Raw genomic sequence first — 14,529 nt, forward strand, 5'->3', positions numbered from 1 at the left:
CCGCCATGGCTCCAAAAGCCGACAAGGGGAAGGGCGTAAAGTCGGCCGAGGCGCAGCGGCTCGCGGTGCTGCGGAAGGAGCGGGCCCTCTTCTCCCCTCAGCTCGGCGCAAAGGAGCTGAGGGAGTACTACTACCTCTTCTGGTCGACGGAGACGCTAGCGCATCCGCGCATGAGGGTACTCCCGGCCACCGCTTCGAGACTGGCTCCGAACGGGTATCCCTTCTTCGCGCTGCTCTTCTACTGCGGGCTCTGCCCGCCTTTTTCTGAATTCTTTTGTGACATCATGAACACCTACGGGTTCCGCCTCCTTGACTTCACCCCCAATGCCGTTCTGACCATGGCAGTTTTCGCACATCTGTGTGAAAACTTTGTCGGAGTCCACCCAAACGTAGCCCTTTTCCACCACTTCTTCATGCCTCGGGTTGAGAGAGGAGAGCCTCTTGCCGGCGGGATCGCTTGGATCTCAAGAGTCGGCAAGAAGGAAGCATATCTGGAGGGTGAGCTCCGCAGCAAGTGGGAGGAGTGGAGAGCAGAGTGGTGCTGGATCGTCGAGGAGAACCCGCAGCCGTTTACTGCCCTGCGACAAGCCCCAATAGCGCGCGGCAATGATTGGAGCAACGTGGCCCCGGAAGACGGCAGGCTGAAAATTGCCATCACCCGGATCCTTCGCCTCAGGCTTGCCGGGCTCACCGTAGGCGCTGTCGGCGCAGATTTCCTTCGCCGCCGCATCGCCCCCCTGCAGGAGAGGGGGAGACCCGCCTGGGAGTTCAAGAACTCGGCGGATATCATGAGGCTGCGCCCGGGCCTCAACTTCAACTTCACCGTCCTGGAGCTGGATGCGATGCTCCTGGAGCTATTCAAACGCGATCCTCAGCATCCCTGCACGTTGCCGAGGAGCGTTGTTCCGTTGTGCAACAATTCTTCGCTCGACCGGATCCGTGCAATGATGGCATTGTGCGATTCGCACGGAATCGCCCCAACTTGGCAAGAACCTGCGGATGACATCGTGCGGGCGTTCTTTGAAGACTTGGTAGAAGTGCCGGTCCGCGCTGATGAACAGAAGAGCCTCACCCGCGACACCACTAATGATGAGATGCAGCGCATCGCCACCAGGCTGGAAGAGGTGGCGGCAGCAGTTGTCGCGGGCGAGTTCGGGTTCACCGTGGAGGAGGCAGAGGCAGTAGAGGCGGCAAGCCTTGCCGAGCGCGAGGAGTTTGCCGGCGAGGAAGATCTTGCCGGCCCTGAAGCTGAGCCGAGCGAGCCCGGCGAGGAAAAGCCTGAACCTTCAGACAGATTGCCGCAGGCGGAGCCCCCGGCCCCGGCAAGGAGGCGTCTCCGCAAGGCCGGGGACGCAGCGGGGCGGCAGATGAGCCAACAGCCGCCGAGCCGTGCGACACGCTCTACCGCGGCAAGCACTATTGCCGCGGGAGCGCCTCATGCTGCTGCGGCAACTGGAGCGGGATCTTCCCGGTCCACCGCTACCGCCCCTGCCAAGCGGGCAAGGGAACCTACTCCTCTGCCTCGCCGCACCGGAGGGGAGTCGGACTTCGATCTCTCCGCGCTCAGCTCCGACGATGAAGAAGAAGAGTAAGTTTCTTTGGTGTTCTTGTAGTTCTTCAATCTTGTTGCTTTCGTCTTGTATCTGACTTGCTTCAATCTGAACCCATTCCTTTTCAGGATGCTGGCCCAGAGAGCGGCGAAGAGAGCCAAGGCCTCGGTGATTGCCATCGAAGATGACCCCACCGTGTCAGCAGGGGGTGTGTCTGAGACCACCTTGACGGACCCGACAACTACTCCTCAAAGCAGCCCCCAACGTAAGTTTATAGTTTACTTCCTGCTATCAGGCGCGCATGGATGCTCTTTCTTTGCTGATATCTTGACTGTTGGATTTGTGTAGGAGCAGAGCAGCCTCATCAGGAGGACCCGGAAGCCGCTCCTGAAGCGCCATCTGCTTTGACTACACCGCCAAGGGGGGATTCCCCGGCAAGGGAGCGCTCTCCGGCAAGGGAGAACTCTCCGGCAAGGGACAGTTTTCCGGCAAGGGATGGCACCAGCGATCCTCCGGTGGTTGAGACCGCGACCGCAGATCCTAGAGCAGGTAATCTTCTTGCTTGAAAACTTCCCTTGGGTTCTTCTTCTTCTAATTTTCTTTTTGCATAGTTGCTTGACTTCTCTCCCTTTTCCGTTCGTCAGATCCACCTGCCGCGGAGCCGATGGAAACCGAGGTCACCGGCGAGGAGGGCGCGTACGGCGGTACCGACGACATCGTCGCCACCGAAGGAGATGCCGGCGCTGATGAGCCCGCCGGCGAAGAGGCCGCCAAAGCTGCCGCCGCAGAAGCTGGCGAGGGATCCGACGATCGCACTGACGACCCCGAGGCCGCAGGAGCGCCTGGCGCTACACCGACCGCCGATCCCCCCGCCGCTGCTGCAGAGCCAGGCTCCGAAGAGCCACAGCCCGGCGCCTACCTAAAGGCCGGCGATGGTATCTTCATCAAGATTCCCTGGGCGTCAAGCTCCAGGGCGCCGGTCGAGGGAGAAATCCTGGACGGAGAGGTGCTTGCCTCCGCCGGGCTGACGCTGGTTGACGCGCCAAGCAGCAGCGACGAGCCTGAAGAGGAGCGGCTGCTGCGGAAGCTGACGTCGCTCTACCGTGCCCGACAAGCCAAGCTGGCCTCCCGAGAAGCGCTTGTCACGAAGGCGGGAGTTGACATTGAGAAGCGCACGGAGGAGCTCCAGGGCCTCAGGCTGGAAGCTCTCCGGTCCTTGGCGGAGGAGTGGGAGCAACTTCTCGAGGAGCGGAAAGCCTTCCTCGTCGAGAAGGCTGAGGCTAAAGAGAAGCAACGGCTTGTCGCCGAAAACCTATATGCGCAGGAAGGAGAGTTGGCGCAGCGCAAGGTCAACCTTGACAGCCACGAGGAGGAGCTTGCTGCGTGCGAGCAAGCAATTGGCGGTGCTCTCAAGGAAGCAAGGGATGCTGCCGCAGCTGTTGAGGCCGCCAAGAAGGAGCTGGAGGCGAGGGTGGCGCAGCTGGAGGCCAATCTCAAGACGAGCGGCGAGGAGCTTGCCGCGCTCAAGCGCGAGCGCGAGAAGGATGCTGCCGCTCATGGTGAGCTGCAGGGTCTTCTCGCTGAGAGGGGCAAGGAGCTCAGCGCTGCCAAGGATTCCAATGCTGATCTCGAGTTGAAGCTGGCCACTTTGACTCAGACGCTGGACGGCGCCAGGGAGTGGGAGGTGGCCTTGTCGGAGAAGATCAAGGCCGACGAGACGCTGCTGGCGAATGCTGCTGCCGCCCACGACGCCTTCAGGGAGACTGTGGAGCACTGGACTGAGGGTCTTGTGGATCTTGCCGCCGCCATCGACGGGGAGCTGGCGCAGCTGGGGATGGAGGAGCTCGGGTACTCCTCCGACGAGCACCTCCAACCCAGCGCCAAGCTCAGCTTGTTCTTCAAAGGCGTGGAGAAGATCCCAAAGCAGCTGGCTGACGAGTCGCGCAAGATCTGCGCAGGAGCTCTCCAGAAGGTGCTGATGAAGGTGGCCTTCTGCAACCCAGGCCTCAACTTCACCAACGTCCTCAAGTCCTTGCCGCCGGATGCTGATCTGGAAGCACTCAAGGCCCTTGTCGCACCCATTGTGGACAAGGTGAGCGGAATCAAGAGGGTTGAGGGCGATCGCATAGATTAGGCCGCCCGTTTTCTCTTTCTCCTTGTCGCTGATAGTCATGCCATGAGAACAATCTGTTAGAGCTGCGACAAGCTATCTTGTCATATAACTCTATTTCTGGTATCAATTGCTACGTTATTCCCTTTACTTGATTCCTTGCTTTGTATGTTTTTGCCCTACGCTTTTAGGGAACTTGTCGGCGCAGGCACCTGAGCCGCGAGCGCTGAGTGCGAAATGTCAGCAGCCTGCTGGCGGTGCTGCTACCGACAAGAAACCTTGCCGCAACTAGTCGCAGCTCACTTAAGTTGTTGAGCGGACTCGAAACAAAGTAAGGGCGCAACTAGCTACGAGTTGGTTCCTCCGCGCACAGGTTTTCCATACAAAGCACGGTCGTTCGAGAAAGATAACTTAAAAAATTTAAAAACCTAATTGCTCAAACTTTGGCAACTTAGCTTTTCTGTCGTTTGCTTCCTGGTAAGGCAAAACTTCCTTGAACGGCGCCTGATCCACACCATTATCTTCTCCTTTCCCCCCGGCAAACTTGTGGGCGAGGGAACCTTCCTTTCCTTTGAGGAAAAGAAAGAAGAGAAAATAAAGATATGGAGCCTTACGGCTCGTTATTGCTTACTGGGGGTAGGTGCTGCACAAAGTGTCAGATAACGCATGCAAATATAAAGTAGAAAGCATGAAATTGACAAGATGTGCGGAGCACATGAGCTTTACTTATGTACGGGATCTGCGCCCGGCTTTGTACAAAGGATTACATGCAACATCGGCAAGACTTGTACAAAAGGTGGTTGCCGGAACAGGTTTCGGCAACCGCGCGGGTAAAACTTACGAAGATGCTCAATGTTCCAGGAGTTGCTCACCGGAATTCCATCTTCGGTCTCAAGGCGGACAGCGCCGGGCCTAGTGACTCGTTTCACTCGGTAAGGGCCTTCCCACTTCGGCGTCAACTTGTTGGAATTCTTGGCGGACTGAACGCGCCGAAGAACAAGGTCGCCTTCCTCGAAGCTTCTGGCATTAACTTTGCGGCTATGGTAGCGGCGCAAAGCTTGCTGGTATCGAGCAGCTCGTACAGCAGCCTGAAGACGGTCCTCGTCAAGGAGCAGCGCGTCATCTTGTCGGAGCTGCTCTTGCTTAAGCTCATCATAAGCGAGCACTCGAGGTGATCCGTATACGAGTTCCGTGGGGAGAACTGCCTCTGCTCCATAGACTAGAGCAAAAGGTGTCTGGCCAGTAGCTCGATTTGGCGTCGTCCTGATCGACCAAAGAACCACCGGCAGCTCCTCAATCCAGTTCCTTCCGCACTTGCGCAGCCTGTCAAAAGTTCTGGTCTTGAGCCCGCGCAGCACTTCAGCATTTTCCCTCTCTTCTTGACCGTTGCTTCTCGGATGAGCAACAGAAGCGAAGCAGACTTTGGCGCCAAGATCTTGGACGTACTGCATGAAGGTGCGGCTCGTGAATTGCGTGCCGTTGTCGGTAATGATCCTGTTAGGGATCCCGAAACGGCAAATAATCGACCTGAAGAACTTGACTGCTGACTGTGCTGTCACCTTCCTCACTGGTTCCACTTCCGGCCACTTTGTGAACTTGTCGATTGCAACGTACAAGTACTCAAAGCCCCCGACGGCTCGGGGAAAGGGGCCGAGGATGTTGAGCCCCCAGACCGAAAATGGCTAGGATAAAGGGATCGTCTGGAGAGCTTGAGCTGGCTGGTGTATCTGTTTGGAGTGGAACTGGCACGCTTCACACTTGGTTACTTGTGCAGTTGCATCCTGGAGGGCTGTTGGCCAAAAGAAACCTTGCCGGAAAGCTTTGCCAGCAAGCGCTCTTGCGCCAATGTGGTGACCACATATGCCTCCATGTATCTCTGCCAATATCTTTTGTCCATCTTCCCAATGAATGCACTTCAATTTCACACCATTGAGTCTTCTTTTGTACAGTGTGTTGTCGACAAACTGGTACATACTTGACTGCCGGGCTACTTTTTCCGCTTCTTCTTGCTCTTCGGGAAGTTCTCCTGTCTGAAGGAAACGGACAATCTGCTGTGCCCATGTTGGAGCTTGCGGCTCAACAACAAGGACTAAAGGCACATCTGCTGCTGTGGGAACATCCGCTTCTACTGTGAGAACCTGCGGCTCAGCCGGAGCTTGATGTTCCCCGGCAAGCTTGCCGGAGCAAAACTTGTCGGGAGCGTCTGCTTCAACGGAACAAACCCTAGGGCTTGCCGGAGCAGACTGCTCCTCAGCATCCTTGGTGTTGATTTTGGCGACCTTCTTGGTGGCGGCTTCGGGGAGCTCTGCCGGAAAATAATCACCAGAAATCAACTTCCTCTTCTTGCTCTGTCCAGTTGATGGTGTCACAGATGGTTGAGTCAGCTTGAGCACAAAAATCCCTGGTTCCACAGGTAACTTGAGTGCGGCGCACTTCGACAGGCCATCAGCAACGTCGTTCTGATCTCTCAGAACATGCTCCATTTGTAGGCCATCAAAGTGCTCTTCTAGCTTTCTCACTTCATCAACGTAGGCTTCCATCAACGGACTCTGATAATTCTTGTTCACTTGGCGGACGACAAGCTGTGAGTCACCCCTGACAATGAGCTTCTTGATCCCAAGGTCTGCTGCGATCCTGAGACCGGCAAGCAAACCTTCATACTCTGCAGTATTGTTCGTTGCTTGCTCCTTGGGAAAGTGCATCTGGACTACGTACTTAAGGTGCTCTCCGGTGGGTGCGACAAGCAGCACGCCTGCACCGGCGCCTTGCAGCGAGAAGGCACCATCAAAGTACATCAGCCACTCTTTGCTCGCTTCCTTGACGGGGATGCTCGTTTCTGGAATTTCTTCATCTTGTGTAGGTGTCCATTCTGCTATGAACTCCGCCAATGCTCTACTTTGGATAGTTGAAGTGCTCTCAAACTTTAGGCCAAAGCTTGACAGTTCCAGTGCCCACTCGACAATCCTGCCTGTTGCTTCTGGATTTTGCAGTATCCTCTTCAGCGGAAAACGAGTGACGACTGTGATCTCATGTGCCTGGAAGTAATGGCGCAGCTTTCTCGAGGCCATGAGAAGGCCGAAAAGCAATTTCTGCACACCAGAGTACCTTGACCTAGCCCCCTGCAGAAGGGAACTGACAAAGTAAACTGGGCGCTGCACCATCCTTTTCTGTATCTTGTCACACGCCTGCGCAGATCCATCCTTGTCGGGACCAGAGCTTGCCGGCGAAGCCCCCTGCTTGTCGCTGGATGCATCTGCCGAGGTTGCTGGCTCATCATCTGCTTCCCTCTCCGCCACTAACGCGGCACTAACCACTTGATTGGTTGCCGCTATATATAGCAGCAACTTCTCTTGTGGCCTAGGTGCGACAAGTGTTGGAGTGGAAGACAGGTATCTCTTTAAGTCTTGCAGCGCAGCCTCCGCTTCCGGAGTCCATTTCATTGGACCTGCCTTTTTCAATATTTTGAAAAATGGCAGGGCGTGCTCAGCAGATCTAGAGATAAACCTGCTGAGAGCAGCCACGCAACCGGCAAGCCTTCGCACATCCTTGACGCGCTTTGGTGCTTCAATCTACTCAATGGCCTTGATCTTGTCGGGATTGGCTTCAATTCCCCGCTGAGACACGAAGAACCCGAGAAGCTTGCCGGAGGGGACTCCAAACACACACTTCTCGGGGTTCAGCTTGAGGTTGATCTTGCACAGATTTGCAAATGTTTCGTCTAAATCTTGAATCAGGGTCGCCCTGTCCTTGCTCTTGACCACTATGTCATCCATGTAGGCTTCCACATTTCTGTGTATTTGCGGCTCAAAAGTGTGGTGGACTACCCTTGCGAATGTTGAACCGGCATTCTTCAAACCGAAAGGCATCCGTACGAAATAGTACGTGCCACACGGGGTGATGAATGCGGTCTTCTCCTCATCCTCTTCTGCCATGAAGATCTGATGGTATCCTGAGTATGCATCAAGAAATGAGAGAAAATCACATCCGGCCGTGGAGTCAACAATCTGATCGATGCGCGGCAAGGGAAATGGGTCTTTGGGACAAGCTTTATTGACATCAGTGAAGTCGATACAAAGCCTCCATTTTCCGTTAGCCTTCCGCACGACTACAGGATTGGCCAACCACGTAGGATGGAGCACTCCTCTGACAAGGCCTGCTGCTTCCAATTTCTTGATTTCTTCTGCGATGAATTCTTGGCACTCCACTGCCTGCTTCCTGACTTTCTGCTTGACGGGCCGCGCATGAGGATAGACGGCCAAGTGGTGCTCAATTACTTTCCTGGGAACACCGGGGATGTCAGACGGTTGCCATGCAAACACGTCGACATTCGCCCACAGGAAAGCAACGAGCGCGCTTTCCTATTTGGGGTCGAGAGTGGCACTGATGGTGAAGGTACCACCAGTGCCGTCCTCCTTGGCATACACCTTCTTGGTCTCTGGTGGAGTTGCCATTGCCTTCTTACACTTGCCGGTGGAGCTCGATGATGCGTCCTCGACGGTAGCGCAGCACTCTGAAGAGGTGTGCTTGCCGGAGTGGGCATCAGAACTCTTGCCAGACTTGGTCTTTTTCTTCCCCCCAGGAGCTTCAGTGGCAAGTGATTTGCGATCTGTTGTGGCTGCTACTTCCCGGTAGATCTTGTCGGCGCAGATAAGGGCATCCTTCTTGTCGCCATGGACAGAGATGACACTTATCGGGCCTGGCATCTTCAGTATGTTGTAGGCATAATGAGAGGCTGCCATGAATTTGGCGAGTGCTGGACGACCGAGTATCCCATTGTGCGGTAATGGAAAATCAGCAACGTCAAAGGTGACCCTCTCAGTCCTGAAGTTTAACTCGCTGCCAAATGTCACCGGCAACGTGATCTTTCCCTTCGGCTTGCTCCTTCCCGGATTGATTCCTTGAAATGTGCCGGTCTCTTCGAGCTCGCTGTCAGGGATCTGGAGTTTCCGGAGTACTGCGGAGGAGATCAGGTTCAAGCCGGCCCCGCCGTCAACTAGCATCTTAGTGACCTTGAGGTTGGGAATAGTTGGTGAAACCAACATCGGCAAGCACCCGACCGCAGTTATGTGATCAGGGTGGTCCTCAATATCAAAGATGATAGGCGTGCTGGACCATTTCAGAGGCTTGCGTGACTCGACGGGTGGTTCTGCTGCATTAACTTCCCGCACCCACTGCTTGAGCTGGCGGTGTTAAGTATGCAGAGAGGCACCACCGTCAACGCACAGGACCTCTGTGGCTTTTTGGAACTCCTGCTCATCGGTCTCCTCATCATCCATGTCTTCATCGTCGTCGTCATCTTCATCCTTGTCGCGGCCGCGGGGAGGTCTATCTCCTTGCCGCTGCTTGGCCTTGCCGCGGCGTCCTCCCCGGCCGGGGCGTTTCTTGCCGGATCCTCCAGCACCTTCCTGGGCCTTCTCCTTGTCGCGTCGCTCGTATTCAGCTTTCTGTTGCTCAACAAGCTGCTCGACCTTCTTGCAGCTCTGGAGATCATGGCCCTTAGTGCGGTGGATCTTGCAATACTGCTTGTTGTTGCCGTCCTGCTTGTCGGCGACCGCCACAGCCTCTGCGGCAATCTCCTTGCCGGAGCCACCAGCTTTGGCTTTGTTGGCTCCACCTCCGTTGCCAGACTGCTCAACAACTAGCACCTCTTTGCCTTTCTTCTTCCTGTTGTTCCGCCGCCGGTTTTTCCTCGCCGGGGCAGTCTCCTCACTATCAGATCCTCCTGCTCCTGCATTTTCTCCGGGTAGTCTTCTCCCTTCCTCAGCACGCGCACACTTGTCAGCCAAGGCATATAGCTCACTGACGTCTCTGATCTTGCACATCGCCATCTCTTCCCGCATCCTGCGGTTCCGCACGTTCTGATGGAACGCGCTGATTACCGCGGCAGGGTGGACATCTGGGATGTTGTGCTGCACGCTGCTGAATCTCTGAATGTACTTGCGCAGGGGCTCTCCTTCCTTCTGGGTGAGCAGATGAAGGTCACTTTCTTGGCCATGAGGCTTGTGGCCGCCTGTAAAGGCGCCGACAAACTGATGGCATAGATCTGCCTAAGAAGATATGGAGTTTTCCGGCAAGTGCATGAGCCAGGATCTGACGTTGGGCTTGAGCACCAGTGGGAAGTAGTTGGCAAGGATCTTGTCGTCCCGTCCCCCGGCAGCTTGCATCGCAATGGTGTAGATGCTGAGGAACTCCGACGGATGCGTCTTGCCGTCATACTTCTCTGGTACGTCTGGCTTGAAACTCTTCTTGCTGGGCCACTGGACTTGCCGCAGCTCACGAGTGAACGCAGGGCAACCTACCGCGTACAGCAAGTCGCCTGGTTCCCCTGGCGCATGCATGTCGACAGAGGGCCCAGCGCGCTGGTCTAATTGACGCTGCACTTCTCTTCGGCGCTCGATGCGAGTACGAGCGTCTTCTTGCTATCGGTCGTGAAGAACTTGGCGCTGGTCGCGACAAGCTCGTGGATCCGATGATGCGGTGGAGTCGTTGTCGAGGTGGATCCGGCGAGTCGGCGATCTTGGCCTTCGGGATGGGGAGTGCATGGTGGTTGCACCCCCACCGGTTTCGTCGCCAGCGGCTCGTGTCTGGCAGTTCTGTCGCGGCAGCGATGTACTCGGCTACCGCGGAGTGTCGCCGTTGGCGAAGCCGATGAGACTCTGAATGGTGGCCCTCCATTGATCGGTCTTGTCCGCCATTGGAGGGTAATCCAGGAGCAGTTGAGCTCGCGCCAAAGCTTCTACCGGAGTAGTGGGCGGCAGTGCCGAACGGTGCGAGGAGCGGGATGTGCTCGGACTTCTAACTATGTTAGAAGGAGCAGTATCCCGTCCAGGCGACCATGTCTCGCTCGTGCCGGCATGTTGGCGTGCACGCTGGTCTTGAGCGCCCCGGGATCCACCAGCTTGATCTTGGTCCAACAAACGTATGGTACTGCGAATACCATGACGCTGTCGGTCCTGCATCTCCTGAGATGGGCGCGGTACATGCACGGACGCCAAGGTCTGCGCAGCCTTGTCCTTGGGCCTGGCAGCACCGTGAGTTCCCTCGTCGGCGTCCGCTCTTCCGCCGGCGTCTACCCCACCACTCGTTTGCTCCGGTGGTGGTGGGACCGACGTGGACGGAGCACCTGCCTCCGAAGCCTTCTTCTTCGGTGGCATGTCGATGAAGAAGATGAAGATCTAGCTCGTGTGAACGCCGGATCAGGTTCACACAATCTCGACGCCCCCTACCTGGCATGCCAAAGATGTCGGGGAAACTGATCCACGAACACCTATGGGACCGGCGGACCGAGCCCCTTTCGGTTCGGCGGGGGGCGGAGGTCGCACGAAGAGCATATCGAGGCAAAGCACACGAGCAGTTTACCCAGCTTCGGAGCTCTCCGGAGAGATAATACTCCTACTACTGCTTGTCTGATTGTATTGAGTTCTTGCTCGGGAGCGCTGAGTGCTACAGTACACACAAGCAGCTAACGAGACCGAGCGTGAGTGTTTTCTGGCTTCGAACTGAGCCGAACCCCCTTTACGTTGCGCATGGGCCTCCTTTTATATGCTCAAGGGGTCACCGACAGGTGGCAACGCAAACAAGGGTAAAAACGTAAAAAGAGAGGTGGTTGGTACAGCTACCTGCACAGTGCATCCTACCTAACCCTGATGGCAGGGGACAAAGGCATTAAATGCCCGTCTGCATCGCCCAAACAGTGCAGAAAAGGACCGTCAGGGACGCCACCGCTTGCCACGATGGCGATCTTGTCAGCATCGCATGCCACCGCGTACCGCTGGCTGCACAGCCTTCCGCCACGCGCGCCCGGAAAGGCCCCAGGGCGACACGTTGGTGGATGTGCTGGAGCGTGGGCACAGAGTAGCCGCTTGCCGCGGCAAGCGCCTTGCCGCGGTCGTTGCCTTGTCGTGTCCGGAAGCTGGTCGCTCACCGGGCCTTGCCGGGACGCGTGGCGCGTCGCGGCAAGTTCCTTGAGATGCCTTGGTTGGCCTTCCCGGCAAGCTCCTCTTGCCGGGGCCTTGTCTCCTTGGCTTGAATACTTCGTTCTTGAATGGCTCCAGAGGAACCAGGGAGGACCTTGGCGGTCACCCGGCAAGCCTTGCCGCGGGGCGCTGCAACTGCCCATGCACAAGTTCGGGATACTAGGGTACCCCTACTCTAGTACACCGACAATTAGTGTTTGCGTCAAGCAAAGCCTTTTGATTTGGGTGAGAGTTGATTTGATCTTGCTGAAAAACAGAAACCTTTGCACTCAAGAAAAAAATTCCCATTTTTAAAAGAAGAGTGATTTTGACTTGATTATTTTTGCAGAAGATTAAAATACAAATTTCCCACGTGGTCTTAATTATTCAGAATTTTTGGAGTTACATAAGTATTGGAAATATCTAGATTGCTACAGACTGTTCTATTTTTACAGTTTCTGTTTTCTTTGTGTTGTGTGCTTGTTTTGATGATTCTATGGTTTTCTTTGCAAAGCTTTTGCCATAGAAAAGTTGGAATACAGTAGATATACTGCAAAAATTAAATATGAATGGGTTTGCAACAATACTTATAGTAGTGGTTTGCTTTCTTATACTAACGGATCTCACGAAGGTTTTGTTGAATTTTATGTGATTGAAGTTTTCATGTTTTGGGTGATATTACGATGGATGAAAGAATAAGGATTAGCAAAAGGCTAAGATTGGGGATGCCAGAGGCACCCCAAGATAATATTCAATAAGTATCAAGCAATTAAGCTTGGGGATACCCCCAGTGGCATCCCCTCTTTCTTCTAACGACCATCGGTATTTTACTTGGAGCTATATTTTTATTTGTCACATATTATGAGTTTTGCTTGCAGTTTATTGTATGATATGAGTCTTTGCTTGTTTTGCTTTTTATTTTAAGTCTTGAATCATGGCTGGACACATCTTTTTTAGAGAGCCAAAAATTATGCTATGCTTGCTCCTATGCTTCACTTAAATTTTTAGAGCCTTGGAATCGCTCGAGTGCTTCACTTATATCTTTTTGAGCATGGTGCGCTTTGTTATTTTTGAAGAAATGCTCGCATGCTTCACTTAGATTTATTTGGGATTTAGTAAAATTTTTAAGAAATTCTCTCTTGCTTCACTTAGATTATTTTGAGAGGAAGAAATATTATGCTCATGTTCTTCACTTATATTTGTTTGAGTTTATTAAAAGCAACATTTGAAATTAGTCCCAAAGTGATAGAGGTCCAAGAAGGATATAATAAAAAAATTCATGAAGATCATTGGACAAAATAAACTTGGTTCTTTGTAATGGTTTTGAGATATGACGATATGATATGTGAGTCATGTTGATGTGTAATTATGCTTTAGTAAGAATATTGGTGTTAAGGTTCTTGATTCCCTATGCAAGCATGAAAGTCAATAGTTATGCAATGAAATTACATCCTACTTGTGGTGCATTATTCGGTGTTAGTTATGCTTATGCTCGCTTATGAGATTTTTCGTTTCTTGGTTGGACGCTTCTCAATCTTTTTGCTAGCCTTCATTTGCACTAAGTATGATAACTACTTGTGCATCCAAAACCCTTTAAACTAGTTTTGCCATATGAGTCCACTATACCTACCTATATGTGGTATTTCCATGTTGTTCTAAGAAAATTTGAATGTGCCATCTCTAATTTTCAAAATAAATTTCTCTTTTGTGTGCTCGTACCGCTCGCGAGGCGGTGAGGGGTGGCCGATATTTTCCATGCTAGATGTGTTATTCTCATGATGAGTGTTTATTCACTTGTCATTGCACGAGAGTATGACAAAGGTATTAGGGATGCCAAGTCCCGAAAAGAAAAATGAATTTACTTTATGTTGTCAAATAATAAATTCCTTGGAAAGTGTTGGTATGGAGGGCACCCCTGGATACGGTTAGCCATGGAAAGTGAAAGTATGGTGGAAAAAGGAATAAACTTTATTTTCTGTTTAGGAACCGCCTATGATATATCTAGCATGGAAAGTGTTGGGAACTCTAAGTTGTTTTCATTGGTGGGAAAAGTATGCCTCCCAAAATGTTTTTATCTCTTAATTTTCGCTTTGAGCTCTGTCACCTCTACAAATCCCTACTTCCCTCCGCAAAGGGCCTTTCTTTTACTTTGTGCAATTTCTTTTATTTCAGTCTCCATCTTCTCTTATAAAGCACCAACTAAGGGGAACTATGATCGTACTTGAGCATTGGGTAGAGCTAGTATTCGAGTGTGTTTCATGAATGGATCAATGATTGAGCATAATGGGCTAGGGATAACTTGCTTCATTGTTGATATTTTGAAATAAATGGTTGCTTGGTTATATGCTTGAGTATTAAAGTCTTCATGTCAAAACTAAACTATTGCTTTGAACCATATAAAAGTCCAAATGTCCATGCTACAAAGAAAGGAATATGTGATGAACATTTAGGCAGCATTCCACATCAAAAATTATGTTTTCATCATTTACCTACTCGAGGATGAGAAGGAATTAAGCTTGGGGACGCTGATACATCTCCAATCTATCTATAATTTTTGATTGTTCCATGTTGTTATATTATCATTCTTGGATGTTTTACAATCATTTTACAATCATTTTATATCATTTTTGGTACTAACCTATTGACATAGTGCCCAGTTCTAGTTGATGTTTTCTGCTTGTTTTTTACATTGCAGAAAACCAATACCAAACGGAGTCCAAATGCAGCCAAACTTTTTGTGGATTTTTTCTGGACCAGAAGACACAAGATGGGCCGAAGAAGTACCAGAGGGGTGTCCCGAGTGGGGAATAACCCACCAGGGCACGCCTGGGGGCCTAGGCGCGCCCAGGTGGGTTATGCCCACCTCGGTGGCCTCCCGCACCGCCTCTTTGCTCTATAAATACCCCGACATTCT

This window comes from Triticum aestivum, chromosome 6B (genome assembly GCF_018294505.1).
Source record: "Triticum aestivum cultivar Chinese Spring chromosome 6B, IWGSC CS RefSeq v2.1, whole genome shotgun sequence".
Classification (NCBI taxonomy): domain Eukaryota; kingdom Viridiplantae; phylum Streptophyta; class Magnoliopsida; order Poales; family Poaceae; genus Triticum; species Triticum aestivum.